This window comes from Vombatus ursinus, unplaced genomic scaffold, assembly GCF_900497805.2.
Source record: "Vombatus ursinus unplaced genomic scaffold, bare-nosed wombat genome assembly UNPS02010461.1, whole genome shotgun sequence".
Lineage (NCBI taxonomy): Eukaryota > Metazoa > Chordata > Mammalia > Diprotodontia > Vombatidae > Vombatus > Vombatus ursinus.
Genome location: NW_020950239.1, coordinates 4742420 through 4754617, shown reverse-complemented (window position 1 = coordinate 4754617; position 12198 = coordinate 4742420).

Below are 12198 nucleotides of genomic sequence, written 5' to 3'. Positions count from 1 at the left end.
AGTGTGGAGGATGGGCTGGAGTGGAGAGAGATTTGAAGTAGAAACACCAATTGGGAAGTCATTGCAAAAATCTAGACAAGAGGTATGAGGGTCTAAATTAAGGTAGTAGTTGGATGAACAAAAAGAAGGGTCAAAGACAAGGAATATCGTGGAGGTAGAAATGGCAAGATTTGATGACTGATTAGATATGTGGGGAACTGAGGGTAACGACAGGTTTTGAATCTAGATGACTGGAAGGATGATGGTGTCTTTGACAAAAATAGGGAAGTTTAAAAAAATACGTGTTTTGTTTGAGATGTTTCCAAGACATGTAGCTTGAGATATCTAATAGGTGATTATAATTAAACCCATGAGACCTAGTGAGGTGTGTGTGTGTGTGTGTGTGAGAGAGAGAGAGAGAGAGAGAGAGAGAGAGGGAGAGAGAGAGAGGGGGAGAGAGAGAGAGGATTCTAGGACAAAGCTTTGGTGAACACTGGCAGTTAGGGAATGTGTTATGGACCAGCAATGGAGGCAGAAGAGGAGTGATAATCCAGGTAGGAGGGGAAACAGGAGAAAGATGTGTCATTAAAGCCAGAAAGGAGAGAGTACTCATGAAGAGAGGGTGGTTAAAAGTGTTAAATGTAGCAGAGAGGGTGAGAAGGATTAAACTGGGGGAAAAAAAGAACACTAGATCTGGCAATTAAGAGATCATTGATAACAGTAAGCACTGAATTTATGAGGTTGGAAGTCAGGCTGCAAGAGCTGAGGAATGAGTGAAGGGAGAGGAAGTGGGGGCAGTGAGTGTAGATAGCATTTTCTAGGAGTTTGCAAAGGGAGGAAGCTATAGGGTGATAGTTTGAAGGGAAGGTAGGGTCTAGAGAAAGTTTTTTTTTTTTTTTAAGGAAGGGGAGATCTGGACCTGTTTGTAGGCAGCAGGGAAGGCTTTCACAGACCCTCCTAGTGAATAAGTAGGTGGGAATTTGACTTTTTCTATAACAAAAATGAAGATACAGAAACCGAGAGAGGCAGATGAATAAATCAATCCATAAAGATTTATTAAGTGCCTACAGTGTGTCAAGTACTATGTTCAGCACTGCATAATCCCTCCTCTCAAGGAGCTTACAGTCTAATGGGAGAGATATACAAACACCTATGCACAAACAAGATATAAACAGTATAAATTGGAAATAATCAGTGGAGGGAAGGCACTAGCATTAAAGGGGATTGACAAAGGCTTTCTTGTCAAAGTTGGGATTTTAGCCAGGACTAGAAGGAAGTCAGAAAATACAGGAGGGAGAGATCAGGAGGGAGAGGACTCCAGGCATGTGGGGCATGACAGTGAAAATTCATGGTGTCAGGAGATGGGGCATCTCATTTGAGGAAGAACCAGGAGGTGAATATCACTGGATCCCAGAGTGTCTAGAGAGGAGTAAAGTGTTAGGAGACTGGAAAGGCAGGAAGAGGCCAGATCATGAAGGAATTTGAATGCCAAACAGAGAATTTTTGTTTCATCCTGGAGGTAATAAGAGCTACTGGAATTTGTTGAGTAGGAGGGCGATATGGTTAGACCTGCATTTTAGGAAGTGGAAGATGGACTGTCATGGGGAGAAATTGACTAGCAAGGTACTGCAACAGTCCATGTGTGACATAATGAAGGCCTGCTCCTGGGTGATCACAATGTCAGAGGAGAGGAAGGGGCCTATACGAGAGATGCTACTAAGGAAAAACTGATTGCCTTTGGCAAGAGATTGGATATTGGGGATGTGAGACATTGAGACCTAGGATGGGAACCTGGGGTACTAGAAGGATGTACCCTCAACAGTAATATGGAAGTTAAGAAAAGGGGACAGTTTTTGGGGAAAATAATACATTCAGTTTTGAACATGTTCAGTTTAATATAGTTTGAGATGCCCATTAAGCTGTTGGAGAAGAGAGACTGGAGGTCATCGGAGAGGTTAAGGTTGGATAGATAGATTCGAAAATTATGAGCATAAGAGAAGGGGAAAGCGACAAATGTTGGAAGAGATGTGGAAAAATTGAGACCTTAATTCATCTTTAGTGGATCTGTGAGCTGATCCAACCCTTTTGGAGAGAGATTTGGAATTATGCCCAAAGAGTTATTAAACTGCCCACACCCTTTGACCCAGCAATACCACTATTAGGTCTGTTTCTCAAGAGGATTAGGGAAAATGGAAAAGAACCTACATGGTCTAAAATATTTATAGCAGCTCTCTTTGTAGTTGCAAAGAACTGGAAATTGCAGGGATGCCTGTCAGCTGGGGAATGGCTAAACAAATTGTGGTATATGTTTATGATGGGATATTACTCTGCTATAAGAAATGATGAGCTCAATGATTTTAGAAAAGCATGGAGAGAGCTCCACGAAATAATGAAGAGCAAAATGAGCAGAACCAAGAGAACATTCTATACAGTAACAACAGTATTGTTTTAAGAATAACTTTGGGCAACCAAGTCATTCTGAGTATTACTCACATCCATCTCAAAGATCCTATGAAGGAAGATGCTGTTTGAATCTAGAAGGGAATATTGCACTGGTGTAGGAAATAATGTGCAGGTTGATTTAGAAAAACATGGAAAGATTTGGACTTATGAAGGAAGATGCTATCCACCTTCAGAGAAACAGACAATAGGAGGAAATAAGCATAGTATGGTCTTACATAAATGTGTATGAGTATATGTGTGTATATATATATATACACATATATGTATATGTATATTTATAGATATATATGTTTATGTATATCTATCTGTCTATCTATCTATTCATCCACCCATCCTTCCATCTATCCATGGTTAATTGTAGCCTTCTTTAGGGTGGTGGTGGGGAAATAAAGTAAAATGTGCACAGCAGAGAACAAAAGAAAACCAGCAAAGAAGGAAAAGCTGGGCAGCTTTGAAAACAATGTGTAGTATTTATTATATAGGTTTTCTTGAAATGGAAATTTATTGTTTTATATTGAATCCTCTCTTATGGTCTGCTGTGTACCTGGCAATGTTCTTTTCTCATTTTGTAATTAAGTGTAAAATAAAAAAAATATAAAAAAAGAAAATTACCAGTATAGCGATGATAATTGAATCCCTGAGAGCTGATGAGATCACCAAGTGAAATAGTATAGAGGGGAAAGAGAAGAGGGGATAGGACTGAGCTCTGGGGGTCACCCATGTTTAGAAGATGTGATAAGGATGAAGATCCAGCAAAGGACTCTGAGGAGTGGTCAGATAGGTAGGAGAACCAAGAGAGAAGAGTGTCACAAAAACTTAGATTGAATATCAAGGAGAAGAAGGTGATTGCAATGGCTGCAGAGAGGTCAAGAAGGATGAGACTGAGAAAAAGTCACTAGATTTGGCAATTAAGAGATCACTAGTAACTTTGAAGAGAGCAGTTTTAGATGAATGATGAGGTTGAAAGCCAGACTCTAAAGTTAAGAACAGAGGGAGATGAAAGCAAGTGAAGGCATCTCTTGAAAATGTTGTCAAGGAGTTTAACCACAAAAGGGAGGAGATATATGAGACAACAGACAATAGCAAGGCTGAATGTGTCAAGAAAACATTTTCTTTTTGAGGATGGGGGAGAAATGGATATCTTTGTAGGGAATAGAGAGGCAGCTAGTAGAAAGGGAGAGAGTGAAGATAAGTGAGAGGATGAGGATGACAGAGGGGGCAATCTGTTGAAGAAGGCAGGATAGAAAGGGATCTCTTTTGCAAGTAGAGTGGTTGCCTTGGCAAGGAGGGTGAAGGAGAGATACTGAAAGAGACATCTGGGTGATGGGAGATGAGGAGGAATGGAGAGGGCAGAACTCTCACTGAATGACTTCCATTCTTTTCAGTGAAATATGAGATAAGGTTCTTAACTGAGAGAGTTGAGGTGGGAAGAGCTATGGGAGGTTTGAGGAGGGCTGAAAAGGTTTGGCAGAGCTGCTGTGGTGAGTGGGATAGTGAGTCAATTAATAAGATATAAAACGATTGCTTTGCTGCAGTGAGTGCCCAGTTGAGATTAAATGACATACATTTGTAATAGATCCATAATTTTGCATTTTTCTTTAGCTTAGTTCAGCAGTGAATAAGTTAGAGTGAAGGCAGAGGATGGTAGGAGTGATCTATAATTAATTAATTAATAATAATAAGTACATAATTAATACATAGCTAAGTAACCTGAAGTTAGAGCAAGGTTGGTGATATGATAAGGGGGCTAGGGACTTTAGAAAAGAAGACAGTGTAAAGTTGAACTGGTTCACTGAGGGGTCAAGAAGGGGAAAGGAGGAGAGTGAGGACAATGTAGGGATAATGGTCTAGGAAAAAACTAAGAAGGGATTGGGGATCATGTTGAAGTTAAAGAAGAGAGTTTAGGATTGCAAGCAAAAGGAGAGGTATTGTGATCAGATAAGAATATTTCAGAGGTCGCAAACGTAGAAGTGGTACATTTGTGGATGATGGCAAGATCAAGGCATTGTCATCTCTGTTGTCTCTGGCCTCTAGGGTAAGTGTCAGAGGCAAAACTTGTGAGCTTTTACTCTCATCAAGTTCTGTTAGGCAGCTAGCCGCCTCAGCCTCTGGGTTAGGTCTGCATCAGCTTCAGTCTCAGCGTAAGGCTCCATATCAGGTTGTGTCTATTTCCTTCTAAATGCAAAGTAATGGTAGCTAAGCCCATGCTGCCATGGTAAAAGATTTCCTTAAACTTCTGAAACAGGAATTTGATCCCTTTAGCCTAAGCCCTGTTAGCAGAGAAGGTCTATGCAGTCTGCAGGGTTGTTTTTTTTTTTCATATTTTGTGTTCTTGTCACTGAATAAAATTCCTTTTTCTTGTGTTCAGTCAGGAAAAAAGGGGTGCAAAGAATGAGAGTTTTTAAGATGAAACTTTCAAAATTTTCTAAGGTTGTATTTTTGTCTAAGAATTCCCAGTTCTGGTCAATTGAGAGAGACAGATAAGAAAGAATGATCCCCTCCCACACCCATCCCCTTTCACCACCTGCAGAAGTTTATGGCATTGGACACTAAAGAAAGACTAACTTTGTGATTCAGGCATGATCTTTTAATGCAGTTTTACAAGTTGTGAAATATGCCAATGATTTTTTTGGGGGAGGGGGTTAGCAGAGATTCATCTCCCTAGGATTGTTTTCTTCAAAATTTATTTTATTTTATTTTTAATTTATGGAATTTCCATAAATTCCAAGCGTTTCCATAACATAGTACAATTAAAAAGATGATTGCACATGAAATTGCAAGTTTACTATGCACAACTTGCCATTCCTTTCAAATATACAACAAAATTATGATGTAAATTTCTTTTTTTCCCTTTTTTCTTCCCTCCCCCCAGAGATGGCTACCATTAGACCCAAATATATATATAGATGTAAAATGTTCTATACATACTTCTATTTATCAGTTCTTTCTGTGGATGCAGATAGCGTCTTTCTTCATATGTCCTTTATTTTTAATTTATTTTTAATTATTGCTGTTACTGCACGCAATATTCTTTTGGTTCTGCTCATTTTGCTCTTCATTATTTCATGCAAGTCTTTCCATGTTTTTCTAAAATCATTGAGCTTATCATTTCTCCTAGCACAGTAGTATTCCATCACAATCATATACTATAACTTGTTCAGCCATTCCTCAATTGATGGGCGTTCCTGCTATTTCCAGTTCTTTGCCATCACAAACAGAGTTGCTATAAATATTTTAGAATATATAGGTTCTTTTCCTTTTTCCCTAATCATCTTTGGAAATAGACTTAGTAGTGGTATTGTTGGGTCAGAGTATAGCTATTTGTGCAGAATTCCAGATTGCTCTTCAGAATGGTTTGATCAGCTCACAGTTCCCCCAACAAAGAATTATTGTCCCAATTTTCCCACATTCCCTCCAACATTCTTGGATTGTTAAAAGTAGAAGATTTGTAGAATTTTTGTATGAATGCATCCAAACCTCTCACTCACCTGTCTCTGGAGGATGGAGGATTTTTATTCTTTTAGTGTTAAAGGAATATTTACAATTCGAAATTTGATCTCTGAGTTCAAAGCTATCGCTCTCATTGTAATTAAATCCCTCCAAGCCTGATAGAAGGAACTATGTTGTGCAAATAATGAGGATCTTGTGAATTCTAACCTGATATTAGAGTAATTTGAAAACTGCCTTAAAGAAGAACTACAAAATACAGAGCAAAATTGTGATTTTTTTTACAAGTTTTCCGTACAGCTCACATCCAAATAACACTTTTTGCATAAGCCTTGTCCTGTCTACTCGAAAACTATCCCATGTAAGTCAACTTTAATTTTCATAATGTGATACTTCCATTGAACTCTTTGCACTATGGCTTTTCACTCGTCACTGTCTATACATCCCTGTTCAATAATTATCTTTTCATTTTTATTTTTTTTTATTTTGGTGAGGCAGTGGGGTTAAGTGACTTGCCCAGGGTCACACAACTAGTAAGTGTTATGTTTCTGAGGCCGGATTTGAACCCAGGTCCTCCTGAATCCAGGGCTGGTGCTCTATCCCCTGTGCCACCTAGCTACCCCTTTTTTAAATTTTAAATTTTTTTAATTTTGGTTCATTAATTATCTTTGATGAGCTAGAAAGAAGTGAAGAGAATCTTTATTTGAACGAACTAGATAACTTAAAAATGATTTGTTTACTAAAGTATAAAGAGAAACAATAATAATGATTATTGTTATTCAGGCTTCAAATCAATCCCTAAAATTCATCATGGCTAGAAAAAGTGTGACTCATGAAAAGCCAAGCAACTTCATACATGATAGTATAATTGATCTATGACACTTAAGTTTAAACTACTAAGTATGTATATAAGGGAGGTTATGGCCATTTGTTAAGAGGATGGTTAAAAATATTGCTCATACAATATAGAAATTATTTGATGATTTGTCATTATGGAAGTTACAGAAGTTTAATGAACAAATTATAAGTTGATTGGTACAGACATACCAGGGGTCAGAAAACTAACCCACAGGTCAACTCTAGCCCACTGTTGCCTGTTTTTATACTGTCCAAGTGGGTCAGATTTAGCTCTGGGTCTGTAGTTTACCAGTCTTTGGATAGACTATAGTTCTTTATTCCCCCACTTGCTCGTTGGATTGAAAAATAAGGCAAAATAATGAAAAATAGACTGCCTTTTCATCTCTGAGTATGATGCATTTGTCACTCATGGTGAGACTTGGATGTTATATATAAACATTTTCTGTTTCCAGGCCTATAATCTCTTCACTTCAGAACAGTGGGGAGAAAGCTAGCCCTGAAGCTCTAAGAGGACAGAACCAGAGACCAGAGACCATAAGCCCTGCTGATCAACCTTGGATCCTTAGACCCCAATTTAAAACACTTTTGCATTAAGCCACTTAGATTAATAGTAACCAGTGCCTTTCTGGTTTAAAGTCAAATGTCATATATTTTTTTCCTGTATGACATCCTAGAATGTTATTTTATTAATTACTGATGATTGATGTTTTTACCAGAATATGTTAAACTAGGAAGATTAAAAGCTTTTAGAAAGACTCTATATATAGTTAATAAGTACAGTGGATGAATATATTCAATATTGTTCAATATTTTCAATATTTAATTAATATTGGATATTTATAAAAGGAGTTGGAGACCCCCCAGACCTGAGAAAGCAAGAAGTGGGCAAAAATGGAAGTGAACTGCTATAGATATAAGATGTAAGATACTAGGGCCAGTCAAAAGCTCTGGACCAATTGTGTGCTGCCATACACTGGGAGCAGCAACACCAGGAACCCACAAATCTGGGCAGATGAGACTTGGTCCAAGGGATGAGACTGATTGGGCCACCCCTTCTATCTCTTAGCAAATCTGATTTTCTTCTTATTGTTAGCCAGGCACGAAAGCTCATTTGTTCTTTGTCTGTTGTTTTGAATTTGGAAGTCATTTACCTACTATAAAACCCTATTGACCAGCAGAAATGCTAGGTTATGTGTTTATTTTTTTAAGGCTTATAAACAAGGAGAAGATAAGAGAAAATGTTTCTTATTCTAGTGAGAGGAGAGGTTTGATCCATAGATGCTGATTGGGAGGGCTTGAGACTAATTTATAACAATTAGACAGAGAAGGGCAGTATTATACATTTCTAGCCTGATAATGAATTTGGATTTCAGAAGAGCAGCAGGATTTGAAGAAGTGAAACATGGGCATTGTCCTTAAATAGGAGAGGAAGGAACCAAGGATGAGTCTTAGGTTGAGAAACTGGGTGATTGGAAGGATGGATGTACCCTCAGCAGAAATAGGGAAGTTTGGTATAGGGATGTTTTTTGGAATATGCATTCAAGTTTGGATATGGTGAATTTGAGATTCTGGTGGGACATCTACGTAGAAATATCTAGAAATTATTTGTAATGATTGGAGCTTAAGAGAGAAATTAGAGCTGGATGGATGGATTTGTGAGTCCCTGTATAAGATCACCAAGAGAAAGATTATTGAAAGAGAAGAGGAAAGTGCCCAGGATACAGTGTTGAGTGATTTTCACACTTAAAGGATTATTGAAGGATGATGATCCAGGAAAGGAGACCGAGAAGGAGCAGTCAGAGAGGTAGGAGGAGAACCAGGAGAGTTCAATGACATCAGCTTCCTCAAGAGAGGAGAGTAGCTAGAAGCAGGGAGTGGTCAATATTGTCTAAAGCTACAGACATATCAAATAGAATTACGAGTAAGAAAAAGCCACTGGATTGAGACAGTGTGGTGCAGTGGATAAATTTGGTGCCAAGAAGACCTGGGTTCAAATCTTACTTCTGACACTCATTAGCTGTGTGTCCCTGGGCAATTCACTTCCTATCTCTGAGCCTCAGTTACCGCATTTGTGTGTGGGTCGGTTGGACTAGATGACCTCCAAGGTCCTTTCCAGCTTTAAATCTATGGTCTTACGATTGAGTAGTTCAGAATATTTTGAGATATCTTTGGTTCTGGACTTGTAATTCCATGTATTAGCTATTTCTCTCAGCTTTGTAACATCAACTTAATTAAGTGTGTCCTCAATGCCTTCATCCAAGCCAATGCTAATTAAATAAAATAGCCCCATCCCAGTGCGCTCCATGAGAGATACCCTTTCACTTCGACATCATCCGTTGAAAAATTACTCTTTGTGTCTAGTCACTTGACCATACTGAAACTATCTAACTCTGTTCTAATTTGGCCCAAGTCTTTGCCTTTTGTACATGATGATAGCAGGAAAGACTGTCAATGCTTTCCAGCAGCCTAAGAAAAATAATATAGTACAAGATTTGGAATTTATTTTGCCATGTTCTACCTATGTAGCCTTAGGCAAATCATTTAATATCTCTCCATATAAACAAATAAACACATGGAACAGGACAATAAAACAGAAGCATACTTGAAATTGGGTTTCACTTTCCTTCTGATTGAAAGAAAGAAAATGGAAGGAATGAGAGAGACAAAGATGGGAAGTGACTTTGTGTGGGATGGTAAACAAATTGGTCAAGTTTACATGACTCCAAGAAACCCAGATGAAAAGGGAAAAAATCCCTTTCTGGCTCTCCTCGGAAACAACTTTTAACCCCTTGCTTTACAGAGTGCAACCTGGGACATGAGATATTGATGAATAATTAAAATAAGGAATTTAGCACATTAATGATCAGTAACATCAATAACAGGCCCATGTCTTCATTTTTGTCTTTTTTGGTGTGGTTTTCTCTTTCAGCTCTTTCCTCAATACACATAAATTTGGACATACAGTATGTGTCCAACATGTACAATAAACATGTACCAGTTTATTGTATATAGAGGAAAATATAAAGGCATTTGTGTGAAATAATATTCTGCATGAGTTGAGTCGGCTATTACTGCTCACCATCATCCTTGCTTCCTTCCCAGATATTCAGTATAGATAGGAGAAGATCCCAATGCATATATACCTAAGGCTTATATGAGGAATGAGGAGGAAGTCTGGCTCTCAGACCAATATGGGCAGCTCACTGTCCTCAAGTGATATCCTTGTTCAGCTTGGGCTCTCCCATCTCACCTTAAACCATCTCAGGCTCAGGGATATGAGAATGTGAGGTAAATAAGACCTTCCCCTGGCTCTCCAGTCTAATCTGGGACAAGATTCATTAGTAGCTTCCAGTACTCAGCTGATTCTGGGCGACTCCGATTGTGTTCTTTAGAAAACGTCTGCTCCTTTCTGCCCAGGCAAATTCTGAATGCTTGCCTCTTGATCGCTGGAACTGCTCACCTTCTGAGTGGCCACAAGTCTGAATAAGCTGAAAACACAGTGTCCCTTTCATATTGTTGCATGGCTCTGGTCATGTTCCTATTGCAAATGCATTATCGTGAAGTGTGTGTGTGTGTATTATCCCTTTCCTGTAGCAGTATCTCAGAATCTGCTTGACAAACTCTTTGCCGGTGTGGTGGTGCACTCCTGTAATTCCCATTATTGGGAAAGCTGAAGCTGGTGGATCCTGTGAGTTCTGGAGTTCTGAGCGGCAGTAGTCTGGCACCAATATGGTGAACCCCTGGGAGGAAGGGATCATGAGGCTGCTGAAAGAGGGGCCAACCAACCCACGCTGGACAAATGGAACTAAGTTTAAAGCTTCTTGATCACTAATGGGAACAAACCTGTGAGTAGCTACTGTACTTCAGCCTGTGAAAAATAGGCAGACCCAGTCTCAAAAAACAAAACAAAACAGCATATAAACTCCTTGAGGGCAGGGATTATTTCACTCTTTTTTTCTTAAAGCCTGTGTTTAACACAGTTCCTGACACACAGTAAGTCTTTTATAAATACTTGTTGATTGATTACTTGATCAATAGGTTGCAAAGCAGCTGCTGACCTGCATGGGTGAGGGTGTTTCCTCATTAGAGTTTTCTGCACTAAATGAAATCAAACAGCTATTTGCAAAAAAAAAAAAAAAATTCTTTCCATCAGCAATTTCCAAAATTGTTGGTCTCAGGATGGTTTTATAGTTGTAAAAATTATTGAGGACCTCTCTGCAAAGAACTTTTGTTTATATGGGTTTTACCTATCAATATCAATATCACTACCATATTAGAAATTAAAATGTCTTAATATCATTATCATTTATTAATTAATATATTAATATATAAATTAGGTATTATGATAATTAATAACATCCATATCATAATGTAAATAGTTTTAACCATGTGGATCCTCTGAAAGGGTCTCAGAGATCTCTGAATGTCTTTGGACCACATTTCAAGAACTGCTGTTGGGGCAGCTAGGTGGCACAACGGAGTGAGCACTGACCCTGAAGTCAGGAGGACCTAAGTTAAAATCTGGCCTCAGACCAAACACTTGACGCTTACTAGCTGTGTGACCCTGGGCAAGTCACTTAACCCCCAATTTCCTAAATCAAACAAAACAAAAAAAACTGCTGTTCAAGATGGTGTTATCTGCTTACGATTATAGAACGCAATGACCTTGAAATAGCTGTTATATATTTGATTTTTTTCAGCTTTTACAAAGACATATTTACTTCAAAGGTATAATCCAAATATACAAACAGCTTAGCTCAGTTGCTAAAGATAAGCAGTCTGGGTCTGTTCAAATGCAAAAAGAACAATATGATCATTTTTACCAGACAGTAGCAATCTAGTGCGTCTAGCTTTCATACATTAAACTTATCAGTACTTATGTAGGTCTTGGCAATATAGAACATAGCAATACGTCAGTATTATGCACAGGATTCAATAATACAAAAGTATCAGTACTTAAACAGTCAAACAATCACCAAATGAAAAGTTTGCAAAATGATACCATTTTCATGCCATCAGTTCCTGTGAAGGAACACTCACCAGAAAAAAAAAATGACTGTACATTACTGCTTTAAAAAATTGTTGACTTTCTCTAAGATCTAGCAGTTTAGGATTATCTAAAAAAACTAAAATACTGGGCTCAGAATCTCTCCAGGAGTCCCTGAAAGAGCAAAGGAACCGATTTTATCACAGACAAGTCCAAAATGCTACTTTGGCCACATTGGGCCCCTCTACCTTAAAACATTTCCCCATTTCCTCAGGGTGCTCTGGCACCTTAAAGGGAAATAGAGATGTCTGTGTTCTCTGACAGAGGCTGTAATTGCCATCAATGGCATTCTGTCAAATGTAGGGGGGGCTCCCCTGTACCTCAGCACTATTTAAATACCATTTAACCATTCGTGGATCAGCTTTTACAAGAAGTATGTATTTCAAAGGTGAAAAAGAAATATT